At 36.0% G+C, this 23,755-nt stretch overlaps 1 long non-coding RNA gene across 2 annotated transcripts in view; it reads right to left on the bottom strand.

Moving 5' to 3' along the window:
- LOC116567923 overlaps positions 1–23,755 on the bottom strand; it is a 118,219-nt gene that overhangs the window by 32,649 nt on the left and 61,815 nt on the right. Inside the window, exon 1 of one of the 2 annotated variants that reach the window (XR_004276429.1) lies at positions 15,370–15,456. The exons of the other annotated variant lie outside the window; for it this stretch is intronic. This is a non-coding gene — a long non-coding RNA (uncharacterized LOC116567923). Of the gene's footprint in view, positions 1–15,369; positions 15,457–23,755 lie in introns of those variants that run through there. 2 annotated transcript variants of the gene reach the window in all.

Genomic DNA, 23,755 nt, shown 5'->3' with positions numbered 1-23,755 from the left:
TATCAGCATCCTCTAGTCTCTTCTGCTTATTATTCCTTCAGTGGAAAAAGAGGGCCCAGGGTGGGCATTCAGCTCCCTCAGCACTGTGAGTCATTCTTGGGAACCTCCACTCGGGTCTGGCCCCACAGAGAGTCCAGGGGAATCTGTGTGTCTTGGCCAATAGCAATCTGATTATGAAGGAGAAATGGAGGACTTGCAGCAGCCAGGATCTGGATCTTGGCAGAACATGTTCCTACCTGCACACACAAGTAGCAGTCCTAACCAACAATTTTGTTCATCTGTAGAGCCAAGATGGTGGCTGATTAGGGAAATTGGTAGTCTACAGATTTGGCTGATTCAGATCCTCAAAAAAAGAACATTGCTGTCCCTGTAACTTGACTTGTCTCTGCACAGCAGAGGAGTGAGTGATAGTCCAGCCTATTACTGAGTGTAGTTCACAGCTCCACCTCCCCAAAATGATTGGGCTGAACAGTTGGAAACAGTTGGCAACTGAACAGTTGGAAACTTGAGTTGAGAGTATGGCAAATAAGGCTGATCATCTATAGAGCAAAGCCAGTGACCTTGTTTGGTTAGGGAACTCGCTTGATTTAAGACCATAGACAATAAGTTTTGCTGGCCTTGTAGCCGTTCTCATGCTTTGCTGGGGCTCATGCTAACCAGAATACATGAGGAACTATGTAGTCTATCTAATGGCCTTGCTTACAGTGGCACTTGAACACAGAACACAGCCTGTGGCTTTCCCCATGTACAGATCAAAACTAGTGGCCCCATCTGGTCTGGAAATTCAGTGCACAGTTTTGCCTATTCAGATTTCAAAACAATGAGCTGTGCAGGCCTGGGGCCCATCCTGATATCCCTCCGACATGCCCAGGGCAGAGAATCTAATTCATAACATCATCTGCTACTGAGTATAGTACATAGACCTGGCCATCTAGCATGTCTGATGAGAGGACACAGGCCACCACAGAGCACATCCTGCAGCCTTGCTTAAGGAAGAAACCAAGGCATCTGTCCTATCCAACTGTTCTCAGCCCAGAGCAAGCCACCTAAGCTCAGATTTCTGGCAGTGGTCATGGAAAACAAAACAAAACACACAAAAAAACAAACCAAAAAACCCCACTGATATCAAGACATACCTACCCAGGCCATTACTGAAGATATGTCAAAAAAAAAAAAAAAAAACAAACGAAACAACTGACCGGTAAAGAACTTTTTCTGCCAAATAAACCTGTAAAGTCTGGAAGAGAAAATTGCTTACATAAATGCATAGATACAAATTTAAGAAATCAAGGATCTTGAAAAATAAGGTAAACATGACAACAGCAAAGAAAATTAATAAAGCTCCACTAACTGATCCTAAAGAAATGGAGATCTAGGGGCTCCTGGGTGGCTCAGTCATTAAGCATCTTCCTTTGGCTTGTGATCCCAGCATCCCAGGATTGGGCCCTACATCTGGCTCCCTACTTAGCGGGAAGACTTCTTCTCCCCTCCCCTCATCCCCCTTGTGTTCTTTCTCTTGCTCTCTCTCTCTCTCCTGTCAAATAAATAAAAAAAAAGAAAAAAAAAAAAGAAATGGAGATCTATGAATTGTTACACAAATATTTCAGAATACCCTTCTTAAAGTAGCTTAGTGAACTACAAGTACACACAGACTACTAAACAAAATGGGGGAAACAATTCATGAACAAAATGAGAAGCTCAATAAAACATTAATTAACATCATAAAGTCACAAGAAAGTAGAATAAAATTCACTGACAATGCTAAATATCTAGTCAAAGTTAGCTTCTGTAATATGGTAATAAAGGCACATAATTAACTTACAAATGAAGTTTAAAAGTAAAAAAATAAAGGTAGTAAAAATAACCATAGCTAGAATAATCTGTTATTGATTACACAATATAAAAAATATGAAAGCTCTGCCATCAGTAACTCATATTGTGAAGGGAGACACAAAAGTGTTTGGGAATGCTATTGAAGTAAGGTTGTTAACAGCTGAAAATAGGTTGTTAGAATTTTAAGATACTTTTTGTATGCCTCATGGTAACTACAAGGAAAAAACCGGTAGTAATCACACAAAAGAATATGATAAATAAACCAAAGCCTACTGATCAAAAGTCATCAAAACATAAAACATAGCAGAACAAGAAACATGGAACAATTAAACTATAAAACATCCAGGAAACAATTAAAAACATAGCAATAATAAATCCTTTCCTAACAATAATTACCTTAAATATAAATGGATTAAATTTTCCAGTCAAAGACATAGAATGGCTAAAGGGGTAAAAGAACAAGATCCCACAATATCTGCCTATATGAGATTCACTTTAACTTGAATTGGCTGAAATGAAGAGATGGGAAAAGGTATTTCAAGCCAATGTCAACCAAAACAAAGCAGAAGTAGATATAGTAGACAAAATAGATCTTAAACTAAAATGGTAAAAAAGACAAAGAAAGTCATCGTATAATGAAAAATGGATCAATCCTTTAAAAACATATAATAATTGTAAATATTTATGCACCCAACATTGGAGCATCTAAGGGTATAAAGCAAAAAGTAACAGAGATTAAAGGAGAAATAAATGGTAAAACAATGATGGGAGCTTTAAATGTTCCACTCTCAACAATGAACAGGTTATGCAGACAGAGAATCAGTAAGGAAAGAGCAGTTTGAATAACACTATAAACCAAATGGACCTAGTAGCCATATACAGAATATTCCATCCAACAACAGCAGAATACATTCTTCTCAAGTGCACATGGAACAATTCATAGGATAGACCTTATGTTAGGCCACAAAACAAGTCTTAGGAAATTCAAGAAGATTGAATCATACTAAGTATCTTCTCTGACCACAATGGTATGAAACTAAAAATCAACAAGAGAAAAACTGGAAATTATATTAATACATGGAACTTAAACAACACTCTCCCTAAAAGACAATGGATCAAAGATTAAATTAAAGAGTAAATTAAAAAAATATTTGAAGACAAAAAAAATGGAAGCACAACATAACAAAACTTATGGAGCACAGCAATAGCAATTATCAGAGGGAAATCTATAGCAAAAAATACCCACATTAAGAAACAAGAAAGATATCAAATAAGCAACCTAACTCTATACCTTAAGGAACTAGAAAGAAGAACTAACTGAGGCCAAAGTTAGCAGAAGGAAAGAAAAATAAAGATTAGAGCAGAAATAAATGAAATAGAGATTTGGTTACATCAGAAGACTGAACTCACTTCCTCCATAAGACACACCAAATTACACTACTAACAAAAAAATTCCTCCTGAAGAACGGATGTCTGACTGAACAGATACTGAACACCAAAGAGAGAGTATGACAAAAGAATGGCAAGAAAGACAGACATGATAACAAAGGGAAGACCCACCCCCAAAACTGTGAACAGCAATGGGCAGGAATTGTACTGGGCAAGAGGAAACAGATCCTTCTGTCCTTGGGCACTGAAAAAAAGCCACAGTTTAAAAGAAACTCATATATTTAAAAAAGGTGATACTAGAACTCTGCCAAATGGTGGAGGAGCTATGGGAAAACTGTCTTGGTCAGAGGCAATGGAAAATAAAATGGTTTATATTCCCACTCCACCTTAAAAGCCTAGACTGTAGCAGGGTATGGAAACCATAATGGGTGTGTCCAGTCCTCTCATGAGCTTTCAACTTAAGTGAGTCTAGGGTCCACAAGCCCATATCAGCCCTAATTGCACTGGAACACAGGAGAAGAAGCCACAGCTTAAAAGGGTAGAAGAGCTATGGAAACACTCTACCCCTCCACCTCAAAAGCCCAAACTGGGTCAGGGTCTATGCCATAATTAATGGTTCCTGATATAACTAGCAGCTCAGATTGGCATAGAAAGTTTGCCACTTCCAGGATCCATAAATCCATACCTGCCTTAGCTACACTAAAACAAGAAATAAAGCTGCAGTTTAAAAGGGCTGAGGAACTGCAAGATATTCTCTCGCCCTTCATCTTAAAAGACCAGACCACAAGGGGCTTGCAACCTCACAGTGAGCCCAGGGTTCTCAGCCCACACCAGCAACCCTGTGGTGCTGGGCACAGAAAACATGCTATGATTGTGCGTGCATGTGTGTGTGTGTATTTTACATTTTTATTTATTTATTTTGTAGGATTTGGGTTTTGTTTTGTTTTGTTCTCTCTTTTCTCAAATTTTAAATTAATTAATTAATTTTTATTTTAAGTAAACTCTATGCCACACATGGAGCTTGAACTCATGACCCTGTGATCAAGAGTCTCATGTTGTATTGACTGAGCCAAGAAAGAGCCCTTTTCCTTCTTGTTCTTTTTCTTCTCTTCTTCTTTTTACTTCCCTTTTTTTCTTTTTTTTCCCTCTTTTTTCTTCTTCTATTATTTTTCTTTTTTCTTTTATTCTTTTTTCCTTATTCTTTGTATTAAAAATAAAAAACCACAGTTTAAAAGAGTAACTACCATATATAGACACAGCTCCAGCTAGCCAGCAAAAGTCAGCAAACATATATAATCCACATCGTTGACACCATATGCAAGAACATTCCTTCAAGTTTAGAAGTAGCCATTCTGCCTAATCCATAGAAACAAACAGAAAATCATGCAAAATGGGTAGACAGAGAAATATGTTCTGAAAGAAAGATCAAGGAAAAATACTCAAAAAAAGAACTAGATGAAACAGAGATAAGCAACATGCCTGATAAAGAAGTTAAAGTAATGATCATAAAAACACTCACTGGACTGTAGGAAAGAATGGAAGAACTCAGTGAGACCTTCAATAAAGGGATCAGAAATATTAAAAAGAACCAATCAGAGCTGAAGAATACAATAAATGAATTGAAAAACACATACACTAGATGAAATCACTAGTAGATTAGAAGATGCAGAAGAGTGCATTAGTAATCTGAGAGACAGGATAATGGAAAGCACATAAGCTGAAGAGCAAAAGAGAAAAGATGTTTTTTTTATGAGGATAAATTAGAAGATCTCTTGGACAACATAAATTGAACAAACATTTGTATTATAGGGTCTTAGAAGAAGAGAGACAGCTGTAGTAAACTTATTTGAAGAAATAATAACTGAAAACTTCCCTACTCTAAGGAAGGAAATAAATATCTGAGTTCAAGAAGTATAGAGAGTTCCAAACAAGATGAGCCCAATGAGATCCATACCTTGACATATAACAATTAAAATGTCAAAGTTTAAATATAAAGAGAGAATCTTCAAAATCACAAAAGATTAAAAAAAATTACCTACAAGTGAAAACCTATAAGACTACTAGCTGATTGGGTGCCTTGGTGGCACAGTTTGTTGAGCAACTGCCTTCAGCTCAGGTCATGATCTTGGGGTCCCAGGATAAAGACCCACATGGGCTCCCTGCTCAGTGGGGAGTCTGCTTCTCCCTCTGACCTTCTATCCTCTCATGCTCTTTCTCTCTCTCTCATTCTCTCACATATATAAATAAAATCATTTTTTAAAAAAAGACTATTAACTGATTTCTCAGCAGAAACTCTGGAAGCCAGAAGAAAGTGGCATGATTTATTGATGGTGCTGAAAGGGAAAAAAAATCTATAATCAAGAATACTCTATCTGGTGAGGTTATCATTTTAATTTGAGGAAGAGATAAAAAGTTTCCCAGACAAAGTAAAGATAAAGGAGTTCACTGCCACCATATAAGTCATATATATATATATATGTATATATATACATATATATATATTATATATATATAATATATATAGTGACAATAAACCAGCCTTGTTAAAGACATGTTAAAAGGACTTCTTTAAGTGGAAAAGAAACAACCACAATTAGACATAAGAAAAATGTAAACAAAAATATGTAAAATATGACAACATATACATAAAATGTGGACAAGAGAATAAAAAGGGAAGAAAAGAGGAAAAAAGTAAAAAAGAAGGTTTTTCTTTTCCTGTTTTTGTTTGTTCTTTATTAGGAATGTGTTTAAACTTAAATGACATCAAGTTAATATGGACCACTATTTACTTAGGATGTTATATATAACTTTATGGTAACCACAAACCCAAAACCTATGATGGATACACAAAACATAAAAAGAAAGAAAACTCCCAAAACCCAGTATAGATTTTTACTGATCGCAAAGATAACAAAAGAAGGGATAAAGAACTAAAAAACAAACAAAGAACAAACCACAAAAAAACAGAAAATAAATGTAAAAAAGGGAAAAACACAACTACCAATAATTACTTAATTATAAATGACCTATAAACTTTAATTAAATGACATACAGTGGTGGAATGGATTTAAAAAAAAAAAGACCTCTCTATATACTTCCTACAAAAGGTATATCGCAGACCTCAAGACATACACGGACTGAAAGTGAAGGGATGGAAAAATATTCACTATAGAAATGGAAGTGAAGAAAAAGCCTCGGAAGCAATACCTATCTGAGACAAAATGGACTTTAAAACAGATTGTAACAAAAGACAAATGGCATTACATAATGATAATAGGATCAAGAGAATATAACAATTGTTTATATCTATGCACCCAACACTGGACCATCTAAATTCATAAAGCAGATATTAACAGACATAAAAAAAGAGAAGTGGGCAATAATATAATAATATTAAGGGACATTAATACTCCACTTTGAGCAATGGACAGATCATCCAGATAGAAAATCAATAAGGAAACAAACAATGTCTTTGAATGACACCTTGGACTAGATGACCATAAAAGATATATACAAACATTCCCTCCAAAACCAACAGAATACACATTCTTTTCTTTAAAGATTTTATTTATTTATTTTATTTGGAGGCACAAAAGGGGAAGGAGAGTAGACATAGCAGACACTGAGAGCCTGATGTGGGGCTCAATCTCATGACCCTGAGATCATGATCTGAGGTGAAACCAAGAGACAGATGCTTAACCAAATGAGCCTCCCAAGCACCCCCAAAACACACATTCTTTTCAAGTGTCCAGGAGAGATCACATATTAGGCTATGAAACAAGTCTCAATAAATTTAAGAAGATTGAAATCATACCATGCATCTTTTTGACCAAAACAGTATGCAAGTAGAAATAAATCACAAGAAAAAGAAAGAAGGAGGAATTGGAAAAAAAAAAACATAAATATATGGAGACTAAACAACATGATACAAAACAGTGAATGCATCAATTATACAAGAAAATAAGAAATTAAAAAATACATAGAGACTAATGAAAATGAAAATACAACAGTCCCAAATCTATGGGACCCAGCAAAAGCAGTTTTAAGAAGGAAGTATATAGCAATACAGACTTACCTCAAGAAACAAGAAAAAACTTAAACAATATAGCCTTACGCCTAAAGGAACTAGAATCGAAGAACAAAACAACATCCAAAGTGAGAAGAAAGGAAATAATAAAGATCAGAAAATAAATAAATGATGCAGATGCTAAAAAACAAACAAACAAGAAAATTGATGAAATCAAGATCTGGTTCTTTGAAATTATAAATGAAATTGACTAACACTGAGCCAGACTCATTAAGAAAAAATGAGAAAGGACTTAAACAGATAAAATCAGAAATGAAGAACAGAAATAACAACTGATACCACAGAAATACAAAGATTATAAGAGAATGCTTTGAAAAATTATATGTCAAGAAACTAGAAAACCTTGAAGAAATGGATAAATTACTAGGAATATATAATCTCCCAAAACTGAATCAGGAAGAAGTAGAAAATCTGAACAGAACAATTATCAGTAACAAAATTGAATCAGTAAATAAAAGAATACTGAAAAAAAAAAAAAAAGGCCAGGACTAGATACATACACAAATGATTTCTACCATACATTTAAAGAAGAGTTAATACCTCTTTTTTTCAAAATATTCCAAAAAATAGAAAAGAAAGGAAAGCTTCCAAATATATTCTATGAGGCCAGTATTGTTCTGATACTAAAATAAGAAAAAGACACCACAAAAAATAAAACTACAGGCCAATATTCTTGATGAACATACAAGCAAAAATCCTCAATAAAATGTTTCCAAACTGCATAAGATACAGTAAAAAGATCATTCACCATGATCAAGTGGGATTTATTCCAGGGATAGAAGGATGATTCAATATTTGTGAGTAAATCAACATCATACACCACACCATCAAAATGAAAGATAAAAATTGAAGGACATCTGAAGATGCAGAAAAAGCATTTGACAAGATTCAACATCCATTCATGATAAAAACTCTCAACAAAATGGGGCTGAGGAAAGATAACTCAATGAGATAAAAGTTATATATGAAAACTCTACAGCTAACCTCATACTCAGATGAAAAACTCATAGCTTTCCCTCTAAGGTTAGGAAGAAGACAAAGATACTCATTCTCACCACACAATACTAAAAGCACTAATCACAGAAATCAGACACACGAAAAAGAAGTAAAAGGCATCCAAATTGGTAAGGAGGAAGTAAAACTGTCAGTATTTGCTGATGACATGATCTGTAGAAAATCCCAAAGATTCCACCAAAAAACTATTAGAATTGATAAATGAATTCAGTAAAACACAAAATACAAAATCAATATACAGAAACACATTGCATTTCTATTTTATTTATTTATTTGTATTTAATTTTATTTTAAATTAACTTTTAAATAGTAGCCTCCATCCTGGTCTTGAACTTACTACCCTGAGATCAAGAGTCAGACCCTTAACCAACTGAGTCACTGAGATACCCAACAAGTTACATTTTTCACAGAGCTATAACAAACAATCCTAACGTATATGGAACCACAAAAGACCCTGAATAGTCAAGTCAACCTTGAAAAAGAAAAGCAAAGCTAGAGGCATCAAAATTTTGGACTTCAAGCTGTAGTGATCAAAACAGTATGGTACTGGTACAAAAATGGACATGTAGATAAAAGAACAGAAAAGAAGACTCAGAAATGAATCCACAACTACATTAATTAATCTTAATTAATGAAGTAAATTAATGAAGTAGATTAATCTCCAAAAAAGCAGGAAAGAATATCCAATGTGAAAAAGACAGTCTTTTCAGCAAATGGTATTGGGGACACTGGACAACAACATACAAAAGAATGAAGCTGCACAATTTTCTTACACCAAACACAAAAATAAATTCAAAATAGATTAAAGACCTAATTGTGAGGCCTGAAACCATAAAGATCCTATAGGAGAACATAGGTAGTAACCTCTTTGACGTCAACTGTATCAACTTCTTTCTAGATATGTTTCCTGGGGCCAGAGAAACAAAAGCAGAAATAAACTACTGGGACTATATAAAAATAAAAAGCTTCTGCACAGTGAAGGAAACAGTCAACAAAACTCAAAGGCAGCCTGTCAAATGGGAGAAGATATTTGCAAATGACACATCTGTTAAAGAGTTAGTATCTTAAATATATGAAGAACTCAACAAACACAACATCCCCAAACCAAATAATCCAATTTAAAAATGGGCAGAAAACATGAGTAGACATTTTCCAAAGAAGACAAACAGATGGCCAACAGACACATGAATAGATACTCAACATCACTCATCAGTAGGGAAATACAAATCAAAACTACACTGAGATATCACCTCATAAGAAACAACAAGTGTTAGTGAGAATGTGGAGAAAAGGAAACACTCTTGTACTGTTGGTGGGGATGCAAACTGGCACAGGCACTCTGGAAAATAGTATGGAGGCTCCTCAAAAAGTTAAAAATAGAACTACCGTACCATCCAGCAACTGCACTACTAGATACTTACCCAAAGAACACACACACACACACACATACACACACACACACTCATTTTCCTTATGCATTTATCAGTTAATGAACACTTGGCCTGCTTCCAAAATTTGGCAGTTGTAGATAATGCTGCTATAAGCGTTGGGGGTACATATGTCCCTGTGAATTAGTATTTTTTCTATTCTGAGATGACAGGCATTAAGGAGTGCACTTGTGATGAGCACCAGGAATTGTATGAAAGTGTTGAGTCACTATATTGTATACCTGAAACTAATGTTACACTGTGTAAACTACCTGGAATTTAAAAATAAAACATTAAAAAAAGAGACTCCCATTTCTAATAGCATCAAAAACAAACAAAGAAAAAAAGTTAGGTATAAATTTAACCAGAACATGAAAGATCTCTACTTTGGAAAGTTCAAGACATTGATGAAAAAATTGAAAATACAAATAAACAGGATGGTATCTTACATTCATGGTTTGGAAGAATTAATATTTTTAAAATGTCAATATTACCAAAAGCCATATATGGATTCAATGCAATTTTTGTAAGATTCCAATGGTAATTTTTACAGAGGTAGAAAGAACAGATACTAACATTTATATGGAAACACAAGAGACCCCAAATAGTCAAAGTAATCTTGAGAAAGAACAAAGCAAGAGGCATCACACTTCCTGACTTCAAGTTATTCTATACTGCTATTGTAAGCAAAACATGGAAGTGGAATAAAAATAGACACATAGATCAATATAGAATCAACATCCCAGGGGCGCATGGGTGGCTCAGTGGGTTAAAGCCTCTGCCTTCAGCTCAGGTCATGGTCCCAGGGTCCTGGGATCAAGCCCCACATGGGGCTCTCTGCTCTGCAGGGAGCCTGCTTCCTCCTCTCTCTCTCTCTGCCTGCCTCTCTGCCTACTTGTGATCTCTGTCAAATAAATAAATAAAATCTTTAAAAAAAAAAAAAAAGAATCAACATCCCAGAAATAAACTCAAGAATATACCACCAACTGGTATTTGGCAAAGAAGCTAATATTCAGTGGAGAAAAGACATTCTCCTCAATAAATGGCACTGGATAAACTAGATAACCACATGTAAAAGAATAAAACTACACCTTTATCTTACTCCACTCATAAAAATTAACTCAAAAATCTGTAAATATTTATGGGGGCCTGGGTGGCTCAGTGGGTTAAGCCACTGCATTCGGCTCAGGTCATGATCTCAGGGTCCTGGGATGGAGCCCCAAATCAGGCTCTCTGCTCAGCAGGGAGCCTGCTTCCTCCTCTGTCTCTCTGCCTGCCTCTCTGCCTACTTGTGATCTCTGTCAAATCTTTTAAAAAATCCAAAAAGACTTAAATATAAGTCTGGAAACCATAAAATCCCCAGAAGAAAACAGGAAATAAGCACCTTGACATGTGTCTTGGCAATCATTTTTTGGACATGACACTTAAAGCACAAACAACAAAATAAAAAATAAGGGGGACTACACCAAGCCAAAAAGATTCTGCAGAGCAAAAGAATCAATCAACATTATGAAAGACAACCTATAGAATGTGAAAGAATATTTGCACATTATATGTCCAATAAAGGGTTAATATCCAAAATATAGGGAAGTCATATACCTCAACAGCAAAAAACAATCCAATTTAAAAATGGACAAAGTATCTGAACAGACACTTGTCCAAAGAAGATATAAAAATGCCTAATATATATACATGAAAAAATCCTTGACATTACTAAGCAATAGGCAAATGCAAGTCAAACCACAGGAGATATAACTTCACACGTGTTAGAATGTCAACATCAAAAAGAGAAGAGATTTAAAATGCTGACAAGAATGTGGAGAAAATGAAACTCTTGTATATGTTTGGTGGGAGTGTAAATTGGTACAGCCACTATCAAGAACAGTATAAAGATCCCTCAAAAAATTACAAGTTAGCTATCCACATCATTAGCAATATTACTTCTGCAAATGTATCCAAAGGAAATGAAATGACTGTGATGAAGAAACATTTGTACCTCATGTTCATAGCAGCATTATTTACAACAGTAAAGTATGAAAACAACCTAAGTGTCCATTAATAGATAAATGATTAAAGCAGAAGTCATGGCATATACATACAATGGAATATTATTCAGTCATAGAAAAATAAGGAGATTCTGCCATTTTTTTCAATGTGTATGGATCCTGAGTGCATTATACTAAGTGAGATAAGTCAGGCAGAGAAAGACAAGATATGATCTCCTTTGTATCTTAAAACACACACACACACACACACACACACACACACACACACACAAAACCTCACAAAAAAGAGATCAGGCTTGTGGTTATCAGAGGCTGGCCTTGATAAGAATTGGATGAAGGTAGTCAAAAGGTACAAATTTACATTTATAAAATAAATACATGTTGGGGATATAATATTCAACATGATGACTATAGTTAACACTGTTGTATGATATACATGAAAGTAATTAAGAGAGAAAATTGTATGAATTCTCATCACAAGGAAAAAAAATTTTTATATCTATATGAGATGACAGATGTTAACTATACTTGTTGTGGTAATCATTTTATGATATATATAAGTCGAGTCATCATGATATTCACCTTAAACTTCTACAGGGCTGTCAATTATATCTCAATAAATCTGGGAAAAAATAAAGGAAAAAAATTTCTTATTCATGATCCTTCCCCAAAGAGGAAGTAGAGACAAGACTACTCAAATTTTTTTTTCTATGACGCGATAATGCTTTTTTAGAGGAGGAAATTTGTCTTTTGGGCTCTCATGGTTGAAAAGTATGGAGTGGAGCAAATGTCACAGAAACACAAAAGCAAAGAATGGTATAATTAAAGGTTGTTCATATAGTCCTGTATTTATAACACTTTTCTGTTGAGAGCCCTACTGCTTTTAGGCACCCTCACTGGCAGTGGGAGAGGATGAGTTGGGAAGCCTGCAAGATTTCCCATCAGTTGGGGAAGGTCTACTCTCATCTCTTACACATGGAACTTTCATTAAATATTCTTTTAGATATAGTATGCTCCATCTTAAAAAAACACTGCCAAAACAAATAAGCAAAAGAAAAATAGAATGAAAAAAAGTTCCCGTTCTATTCCAAACTTCAGACAAGGTAAATAATTTGCCCCAAATCACATAGCTCATAGAAGCATAGAAGCAGCAAGGCCATAACCCAGTTCTCCCAAGTACCATCCCAGGGCTCTTTCTACTACCATGATAAATGCTACCTTTCTGAAGAAAAAAGTCATTTAAAAGCCCATTACAGAAATGACAAACTGGGAACCAGAAACAAAAATCTTAAGGAAAAAAGTAGGCCAAGTGCTGTATTGAGGTCTGAGAAGGCCATTTTAGCCTACTCAGGAACTGATTCAATTTTTCATTTTGGCATGATTTGAGCTTTCTTCTTTTTCATGTCCAGGTACAACTCTTTTTCAGGAAATTCACCATGGACAATTATCTACTTGGGGAAATAAATGAGACCCTTTTAAGTAGTGCTTCTTGCCCTGAAATACAGAAAGATAAATCAGAATTTGTCCCCAAAACAATTTAATGAAGACATGAAAAATATATTTTAATATTCACACACAGCTATGGGTAAATGAAAAATAAAACATACACATGATAAACACGGGAAATATAAATGATCAAATGTTAGTAACAAATATAATGTAATAAAACACTTAATTTACCAGATTACTCAGGTAATGGAATATGCACATGAATGTAATTTTCTAGTGAACTCAAAGAATCAAAAATTGATTATTTTAGCCCTAACAAATTTTTATGAAATTTTACTCTCTCAAAAAGTAGCTATAATATTCTTAATGAAGGTTATTTGATAATTTAGAATATTGCAGTGGTTCTAGATCATCATTCTGAATATGAATTTTCATTGAGTTCTATAAGGTAAAGAAAATTGGATTTAAGTAGGTTAACTCCCAAAGCCTTATTTTAAAAATTCCTAAAATTTTTTCCTTAAAAATTTCAATTTCTATGTCTGGCCACGACAATGTATTTACTACTTGAGATTCTTGTCCACAGTAAAGAACTAGAAAACTGGAAAAAATGTGTTGAAAAATGGTTTTTAGACACTGGGTAATGGGCAGATCAGGTCTGTGGCCTCAACCAGAGGTGAGGAAAAGAAAACAGATGAGATTATCTCTACAAGAGCCCTAGATTTGCTGAAGTAGTGGCAGCATACAGGCAAGTAGAGAGCTTTCTAAAGTAAGAAGCTTCAGAAATCAGCATGGGAATCCACTGTGTCTTTGCTGGACTACTAAACTACATGTACACATGATAAAATTCTACTAGAAGAAGCAAAAAACTACAGACTATCTGAGAAAAATAGTTCTCAGACTTCAAACAGGGCTGCAAAATATTCAAGCTCTGACTAGGTTTAGTAGACACATCTCTTTGAACACCTAAAACATTCAGTAGGGAACCAGAAAGATCAATACTTAAGAGCAGGGCTAAACCAGGCATATAGTACAAGCTATTTATACCTGCCCTAACAAAATAAAAAAAGTTTCAAAATGATCAAGCTTATCTCTGTAACTGAAGTGTCTACTAAACACTCTTAATTCCAGCTTTTAGAAAAGGGGGAAAAACATGCAATGAAATAATATGTACAGTGTCTAGATTCTAATAAAAACTTACCTACTATATAAAGAAACAGACAAAAAATATGACCCATGGGCAGAATAAAAATGAGTGAAATGAAACAGATCCAGAAGTGGCAAAGACAATGCAGTTAGCAAACTAGGACTTTAAATTGCGCCTTCTTAACATGCTCATAGATTGAGGGAGAAATATGAACATAACAAGAGAAATGGAAGATTTTTAAAAAGGAATTCAAGAGATTAAAAATAAATCTGTCTTGGATTTCAGGGAAGATGGTAGAGCAAGAGGATGCTTAGTTCACCTCATCCCACAAACACACCAGGATAACAAATATATAACTAACTCTGGAAATAACTTGCAGACTGACAAAACAGATATTTCACAGCTAATCATAGAGAGAAGGACATGTTGAAAAGGGTAGGAGAGATGGGGACACAATTAGGAACCAAACCCCCAGTAAGACTAACCACAAATGATAGGGACATTACAAGCATGGAGAAGCAAGAGGATCAGACACCACACTAGGCATTCCTAACACATGAGACCCATATTGGGAACATGAGTCCCCATTACATCTGGCTTTGAAAACCAGAGGGACTTACTTGTAGCTTTTAAAATCAGAGGGGCATAACTCAGGACACTTTAAAAATCAGTGAGCTTAACTCCAGGTAACCAAGAGGTCAATAGGCAGCTGAGTCCCTGCCCTTAAAGAGAGTAATAAACACCTTGACCCAACACTCAACACAGAAGCAACAGTTTGAAAAACACCTGGGGTGTGCATGAAGATTGACTGACTAATCTCAGAACATAGGCTTGAGGGGTAGGGATCTTAATATTTCTCTAGGAACAAAAGTGCTGGTGGGTTTTTTCTTTCCCATTTTTCTTTCCCTCACCAAACCTAGATGGCCAGAGGCTTGTGGGAGCCACTGCTAACACTCTCTATCTACTTTGCTAGCACCATGTACCCTCGGCTTGCATGCTTTTCATATCCAACCTGCCCACCTTGGCTGACATTGCTCCAATATAGCTTCTGCTCTGTTGCACCCTGAAGGATGCCCCAGCAGGGGCTGGACCACTCCAAAGTGACTCTTGTCCTGAGTAAGGGGCAGGAGAAATAACCACACACATTAGTGCATTCACAGTTCCTGCAGCCAGGCCATTTAGCAGGCTCTTCAAGGAGCTAGGACTACCTTTGGTGTGCCTCCTGCTGTTAAAACAGAAAGAGAATTGTAGTTAGCAAGGCTGTGTGCTAGCCCAACCCACCAAAAAGTCCATGGCAACCACAGCCAAACCTCTTAATAGCACAGAGAGCAAACCCTCCCCAGGGTACCCACAGGAGGCAAATTTGGTCACAACAAACAGGTGGGCTTAAAAAATTGCAACTTTGCCAAAATAGGATTGCACACCTAGCACATAGGAGACATCTCTGGAGTGCCTAGGTTTGGTGACAAAGTGGTTGTGCAAGAGGGCACAGAGAAACTCTTCTACACAGGGCTACTGTTTTCAAGACCAGAAGGTGTAGGAGAATAACTGAAATAAAAAAAAACCAACCAACATTAGAGGGAATCAAAAATAGCTTAGAGGATGCAGGAGAACAAATCATCAATATGGAACACAGGGTAAATAGAAAGCAACCGAGCTGAACAGAAAAACAAAACAAAACAAAAACTATGCAATTAGGTTTAGAGAACTCAGCAACATCATCAAGCATAATATTTGCTTTATAGGGTATGCACAAGAAAAAGGGACAGGAAAATTATCTAAAGAAATAATGGTGGAGAACTTCCCTATACTGGCGAAGAAAACTGACATCCACGTCTAGGAAGCACAGAAAAACCCTAATGGAATGAACCCTAGGAAGTCCACATCAAGACACATAATATCTAAAATGGCAAACAAAATGATAAAGAAAATTTTAAAAGCAGCAAGAGAAAAGAAAACAGCTAATTCAAGGGAAAACCCATAAGGATATCAGCAAATTTTTTTAGTGGCAACTTTGCAGGCTACAAGGGAATGGCATGATATAGTCAAAGGCTAAAAAACCAAACCACACCAAACCTACAACCCTACAACCAAGAATACTTTACCTAGCAAGATTATCATTCAAATAGAAGGGGAATTAGTTTCCCAGCCAATAAAAGTTAAAGGGATTTATCACCATGAAACCAGCATTACAAGAAATTAACTAAAGTGAGTTCTTTAAGTGGAAAGAAAAAAGGGAAGAAAATTATGAAAGAAAAAAATTTCACATATATAGTCAGTTAAATATATATATATTATATTATATTATATTATATTATATACTATACATATATACTATACATATATAGTATAGTTAAAATAGTAGATTAATCATTTATAAATCCAGTATGGAAGTTAAAAGTCAAAAATAATAAATCAATTATATCTATAAAAATTAGGCTGGATAAAAAGATATAAACTATGGCAACATATACATAAAATGTGTGTTTGGGGCGTAATTTAATGCTTTTAGACTGTGTTCAAACTTAAGCAACCATCAGCTCACTAAAGACTGATATACACATAAAATGTTATGTATGAACCCAACTTAACCAGAAATTAAAAACCTATAATACATACACAAAAACTAAAGAGAAAGGAATCTAAGCATAACACAAAAGAAAGCTGTCAAGCCATGGGAGAAGAGAATAAGAAAAGAAAGGAATAGAGCAGAATTACAATAATCAAAAAACAACTAACAAAATGGCAATAAGTTCAAGTATATCAATAATTTCTTTAAATGCAAATGCACTAAGTGCTCCAATCAAAACGTAGAGTAACTAAAAATATATTTTATATTTTTATAAAATATAAAATATGAAAACATTTTATATTTATAAAATATAAAAACAAGGTCCATATATATTCTGCCAACAAGAGACTTGCTTCAAGAACTAAAGATATACAGACTGAAAGTGAAGGGATGGGCAAACATGTACTTTGCAAACAGAAGTGAAAAAGAAAAGGCAAGTATCAATGCTTATGTCAAACAAAATTGACTATAAAACAAAGACTGTAGCAATGCTTTATAGAGTAAATAGATGTTAAAACAAGAACTTTAACAAGATAGAAAGAAGGCCACTTCATAATGAAAAAGGGATCAATCCAGTAAGAGGATTAACAATTATAAATGCCTATACAAGCAACATAAGAGCACCTATATACATAAAGCAAATGTTAGCAGACATAAAAGGAGAAATGGAGAGTAATATAGTAAGCAAAGGGGATTTTAACACCATACCTACATCACTGAATTGATCATCCAGAGAGAAAATAAAAAAGAAAACTATAACTTTGAATGACGCATTAGACCAGATGGACCTAACAAATATACACAGAACATTTCATCCAAAACCAAGAAAACACATTATTTTCAAGTGCACATGAAATATTTTCTAAGATAGATCACATATTAGGCCACAAAACAAGTGTCAAAAAAATATAAGAATTGAAATCATTAAAGGGAAGTTCATAGTGATATATATTAAGAAACATGAAAAATATCAATCTAATCTTACCTCTAAAGCTAGAAAATGAAGAAAAATCAGAGCCTATAGTTAGTAGAAGAAAGGAAATAGGTTAGATCAGAAATAAATGAAATAGAGACTAAAAGAAGACACTGGAAAACTAGCCAATAAGGAAAAGTCAGTGCCTGGCTTCCAAGTTTCAAAGGAATGGCTGACTTTTGTTAGGGGCTAACACAGTGACTTCAGTTGAAGCCAGTGCTTATTTACTACTCTGAACACCCTAGGGCCCTTAGAATTATGCTAAATCTACTCTGTCATGCTTTCTAAATGGAACAACAAAGATTGGATGACAGCACATTTGTTTACAAGTGGTTTACTGAATATTTTAAGGCCACTGTTGAGACCTCCTGCTTAGAAAAAAAATATTTCTTTCACAATATTACCGCTCATTGACAATGCACCTGGCCACCCAAGAGCTCTGATGGAGAAGTGTAACAAGAGTCATGTTTTCATGCTAACACAATATCCATTTTACAGCCCATGGATCGAGCAGTAATTTTGATTTTTAAGTCTTCTTATTTAAGAAATACACTTTGTAAGGCTATAGCTGCTATGGATAGTGATACCTTCTGACGGATCTGGGCAAAGCAAAATTTAAAACCTTCTGAAAAAGATTTACCATTCTAGATGCTATTAACATTTGTGATTCACGGAAACAGATCAAAATGTCAACAAGGACAGGGGTTTGAAAGAAGGTAATTCTAACCCTCATAAATGACTTCAAGGGGTTTGAGACTTCAGTGAAGGGAGTAACTGTAGATGTGATAGAAAGAGCAAGAGAACTAGAAGTAGAAATGTGGGCTAAAGATGTGACTCAGTTGCTGAAATCTAATGATAAAACATAAATGGATGCAAAGTTGTTTTTAACAGATGAGCAAAGAAAATGACTTCTTGAGATGGAATCTACTCTTGGTGAAGATTCTGTGAAGATGATTGAAACACCAATGAAGGATTTATACTGTTACATAAACTTAGTTGAAAAAGCAGCAGCAAGGTTTGAGAGAATTGACTTTAATTTTTAAAGTTCTATGGTGTGTAGAATGCTATCCAACAGCATCACATGTTACAGAGAAATTTCCTTGTGAAAGAAAGAGTCAAAGGATGCAGCAAACTTTATCACTGCCTAGTTTTAAGAAATTGACAAACCATCCAATATTGGGTAACCATCACCCTGGTCAGTCAGCAGGCAACAACACTGAGGCAAGACCCCTCACCATTATAACATTACACCTCACTGAATCTCAGATGATAGCATTTTTTTTTGCAATAAAGTGTTCTTAAGTCTTTAAAATAAGCTCTTTTAAATAAAGCTGTGTACATTTTTGTAGATATGAAGCTATTACACACTTAACAAACTACAGTATAAACATTTTATGTGCACTGGAAAAATCAAAAAAATTCATTTGACTCGCTTTATTGGGATATTCATTTTATTGTGGTGCTCAAAAACCCAACCTTCAGTATCTCTGATGTATGACTGTGTTAAGCCATTGCCAACACCTCCTTTAATCTTAGAATTTGGTCTCATTAGAATTTTGTCTCATGAAGTCTTTTGGGTTTTCCATATATAGTATCATATCATCTGCAAAGAGTGATAGTTTGACTTTCTCTTTGCCAATTTGGATGCCTTTAATTTCTTTTTGTTGTCTGATTGCTGAGGCTGGGACTAGTACTATGTTGAACAGCAGTGGTGATAAAGGATGCCCCTGCCATGTTCCTGACCTTAGCGGAAAAGCTTTCAGTTTTTCTCCATTGAGAATGATATTTGCGGTGGGTTTTTCATAGATGGCTTTGATGATATTGAGGTATGTGCCCTCTATCCCTACACTTTGAAGAGTTTTGATCAGGAAGGGATGCTGTACCTTGTCAAATGCTTTTTCAGCATCTATTGAGAGTATCATATGGTTCTTGTTCTTTCTTTTATTAATGTATTGTATCACATTGATTGATTTATGGATGTTGAACCAACCTTGCTACCCAGGAATAAATCCCACTTGGTCATGCTGAATAATCGTTTTAATGTACTGTTGGATCCTTTTGGCTAGTATTTTGGTGAGAATTTTCGCATCTGTGTTCATCAAGGATATTGGTCTGTAGTTCTCTCTCTTTTTTTTTTTTAAGATTTTATTTCTTTATTTGACAGAGAGATCACAAGTAGGCAGAGAGGCAGGCAGAGAGAGAGAGAAGAGGAAGCAGACTCCCTGCTGAGCAGAGAGCCCGATGCGGGACTCGATCCCAGGACCCTGAGATCATGACCTGAGCCAAAGGCAGTGGCTTAAACCACTGAGCCACCCAGGCGCCCTGTAGTTCTCTTTTTTGAAGAGATCCTTGTCTGGTTTTGGGATCAAGGTGATGCTGGCCTCATAAAAGGAGTTTGGAAGTTTTCCTTCCATTTCTATTTTTTGGAACAGTTTCAGGAGAATAGGAATTAATTCTTCTCTAAATGTTTGGTAGAATTCCCCTGGGAAGTCGTCTGGCCCTGGGCTTTTGTTTGTTTGGAGATTTTTGATGACTGTTTCAATCTCCTTACTGGTTATAGGTCTGTTTGGGTTTTCTATTTCTTCCTGGTTAAGTTTTCCTTTCTTCTGGGGTGTCTCTAGGAATGCATCCATTTTTTCCAGATTGTCAAATTTGTTGGCGTAGAGTTGCTCATAGTATGTTCTTATAATTGTCTGTATTTCTTTGGTGATAGTTGTGATCTTTCCTCTTTCATTCATGATTTTATTTATTTGGGTCCTTTCTCTTTTCTTTTTGATAAGTCGGGCCAGGGGTTTATCAGTCTTATTAATTCTTTCAAAGAACCAGCTCCTAGTTTTGTTGATTTGTTCTATTATTTTTTGGTTTCTATTTCATTGATTTCTGCTCTGATCTTTATGATTTCTCTTCTCCTGCTGGGTTTAGGGTTTCTTTCTTGTCCTTTCTCCAACTCCTTTAGGTGTAGGGTTAGGTTGTGTATTTGAGGCTTGTACCGCTATATATTTTCCTCTTAGGACCTCCTTTGCTGTGTCCCACAGATTTTGAACTGTTGTGTTTTCATTATCATTTGTTTCCATGATTTTTTTCAATTCTTCTTTAATTTCCTGGTTGACCCATTCATTCTTTAGAAGGATGCTGTTTAGTCTCCATGTATTTGGGTTCTTTCCAAATTTCCTCTTGTGATTGAGTTCTAGCTTTAGAGCATTGTGGTCTGAAAATATGCAGGGAATGATCCCAATCTTTTGATACCGGTTGAGACCTGATTTAGGACCCAGGATGTTATCTATTCTGGAGAATGTTCCATGTGCACACAAGAAGAATGTGTATTCTGTTGCTTTGGGATGAAATGGTCTGAATATATCTGTGATGTCATCTGGTCCAGTTGTCATTTAAGGCCTTTATTTCCTTGTTGATCATTTGCTTGGATGATCTGTCCATTTCAGTGAGGGGAGTGTTAAAGTCCCCTACTATTATTGTTTTATTGTTGATGTGTTTGATTTTGTTATTAATTGGTTTATATAGTTGACTTCTCCCATGTTAGGGGCATAGATATTTAAAATGATTAGATTTTCTTGTTGTACAGACCCTTTGAGTATGATATATTGTCCTCCCTCATCTCTTATTATAGCCTTTGCCTTAAAATCTAATTGATCTGATATAAGGATTGGCACCCTGGCTTTCTTCCGATGTCCATTAGCACGGTAAATTGTGTTCCACCCTCTCACTTTAAATCTGGAGGTGTCTTCGGGTCTCCCAAACTGCTAGAACTTGTAGAGGAATACAGTAAAGTGTCAGGATATAAAATCAATGCATAGAAATCAGTTACATTTCTTTACACCAACAAGACAGAAGAAAGAGAAATTCAGGAGTCAATCCCATTTACAATTGCACCCAAAACCATAAGGTACCTAGGAATAAACCTAACCAAAGAGGCAAAGAATCTATATCCAGAAAACTATAAGGTACTCATGAAAGAAAGTGAGAAAGACACAAAGAAATGGAGAAAATGTTCCATGCTCATGGATTGGAAGAACAAATATTGTGAAAATGTCTATGCTACCTAAAGCAATCTACATATTTAATGCAATCCCTATCAAAATCCCATCCATTTATTTCTAATAAATGGAATAAATAATCCTAAAATTTATATGGAACCAGAAAAACCTTGAATAGCCAAAGGAATATTGAAAAAGAAAGCCAATATTGGTGGCATCACAATTCCGGATTTCAAGCTGTATTACAAAGCTGTCATCATCAAGACAGTATGGTACTGGCACAAAAACAGACACATAAATCAAACAGAATAGAGATCCCAGAAAAAGACCCTCAGCTCTATGGTCAACTAATCTTCGACAAAGCAGGAAAGAATGTTCAATGGAAAAAAGTATCCTTTGCAACAATTGGTGTTGGGAAAATTGGAGAGCCACATGCAGAAAAATGAAATTGGATCATTTCCTTACACCACACATGAAAATAGACTCAAAAAAGATGAAGGGCCTCCATATGAGAAAGGAATCCATCAAAATCCTTGAGGAGAACACAGGCAGCAACCTCTTTGACCTAAGCCATAGCAACATCTTCCTAGGAACATTGCCAAAGGCAAGGGAAGCAAGGGCAAAAATGAACTATTGAGACTTCATCAAGATCAAAAGCTTTGGCACAGTTGAGGGGAGGAGTCAAGATGGCGGAGAAGTAGCAGGCTGAGACTACTTCAGCTAGCCGGAGATCAGCTAGATAGCTTATCTAAAGATTGCAAACACCTGAAAATCCATCGGCAGATCGAAAGGAAAAGAAGAGCAATTCTGGAAACAGAAAAACAACCACTTTCTGAAAGGTAGGACCGGCGGAGAAGTGAATCCAAAGCGACGGGAAGATAGACGCCGGGGGGAGGGGCCGGCTCCCGGCAAGCGGCGGAGCAACGGCGCACAAAATCAGGACTTTTAAAAGTCTGTTCCGCTGAGGGACATCGCTCCAGAGGCTAAACCGGGGCGAAGCCCACGCGGGGTCAGCGTGGCCTCAGGTCCCGCAGGGTCACAGAAGGATCGGGGGTGTCTGAGTGTCCCAGAGCTTGCGGGTATTGGAACGGGAAAGCCGGCTACAGAGACAGAGCCAACAGTAAGCTCACAGCTCGGTGTTACCTTGAACCGGTCGCAGTCTCGGTGAGCTCGGAGCGCGGCCGGAGGTCAGGCAGACGGGAGTAACGGGGCTCTGTTCTCTGAGGGCGCACTGAGGAGTGGGGCCCTGGGCTCTCGGCTCCTCCGGGCCGGAGACCAGGAGGCCGTCATTTGTATTCCAGTCCTCCGGAACTCTACGGAAAGCACTCAGGGAACAAAAGCTCCTGAAAGCAAACCCGAGCGGATTACTCACCTCGGCCCCTGCTAAGGGCGGTGCAATTCCGCCTGGGGCAAAGACACTTGAGAATCACTACAACAGGCCCCTCCCCCAGAAGATCAACAAGAAATCCAGCCGAGACCAAGTTCACCTACCAAGGAGTGCGGTTTCAATACCAAGGAGAGCAGCAGAATTCCAGAGGAGGAGGAAGCAAAGGATGGAACTCATGGCTTTTTCCCTGTGATTTTTTTTAATCTTGCAGTTAATTTAATTTTTTTCTTTTTCATTTTTTTGTTTTTTTTCTCGCCTTCTGGTTAAATTTTTTTTTTAACTTTTACCTTTTTCTTTTTTAACGTTTTTTAACTAGTTTATCTAATATATATATTTTTTCTTTTTTATATTTTTCTTATTTGTTTTCTTTTTTTTTTTAATTCTTTTCTTTTTTTTCTTTTTTCTTTCTTCCTTTTTGAACCTCTTTTTATCCCCTTTCTCCCCTCTCACAATTTGGGATCTCTTCTAATTTGGTTAAAGCA

Source organism: Mustela erminea, chromosome 10 (assembly GCF_009829155.1).
Source record: "Mustela erminea isolate mMusErm1 chromosome 10, mMusErm1.Pri, whole genome shotgun sequence".
NCBI lineage: Eukaryota > Metazoa > Chordata > Mammalia > Carnivora > Mustelidae > Mustela > Mustela erminea.
This window is presented reverse-complemented; position numbering and strand designations above follow the sequence as displayed.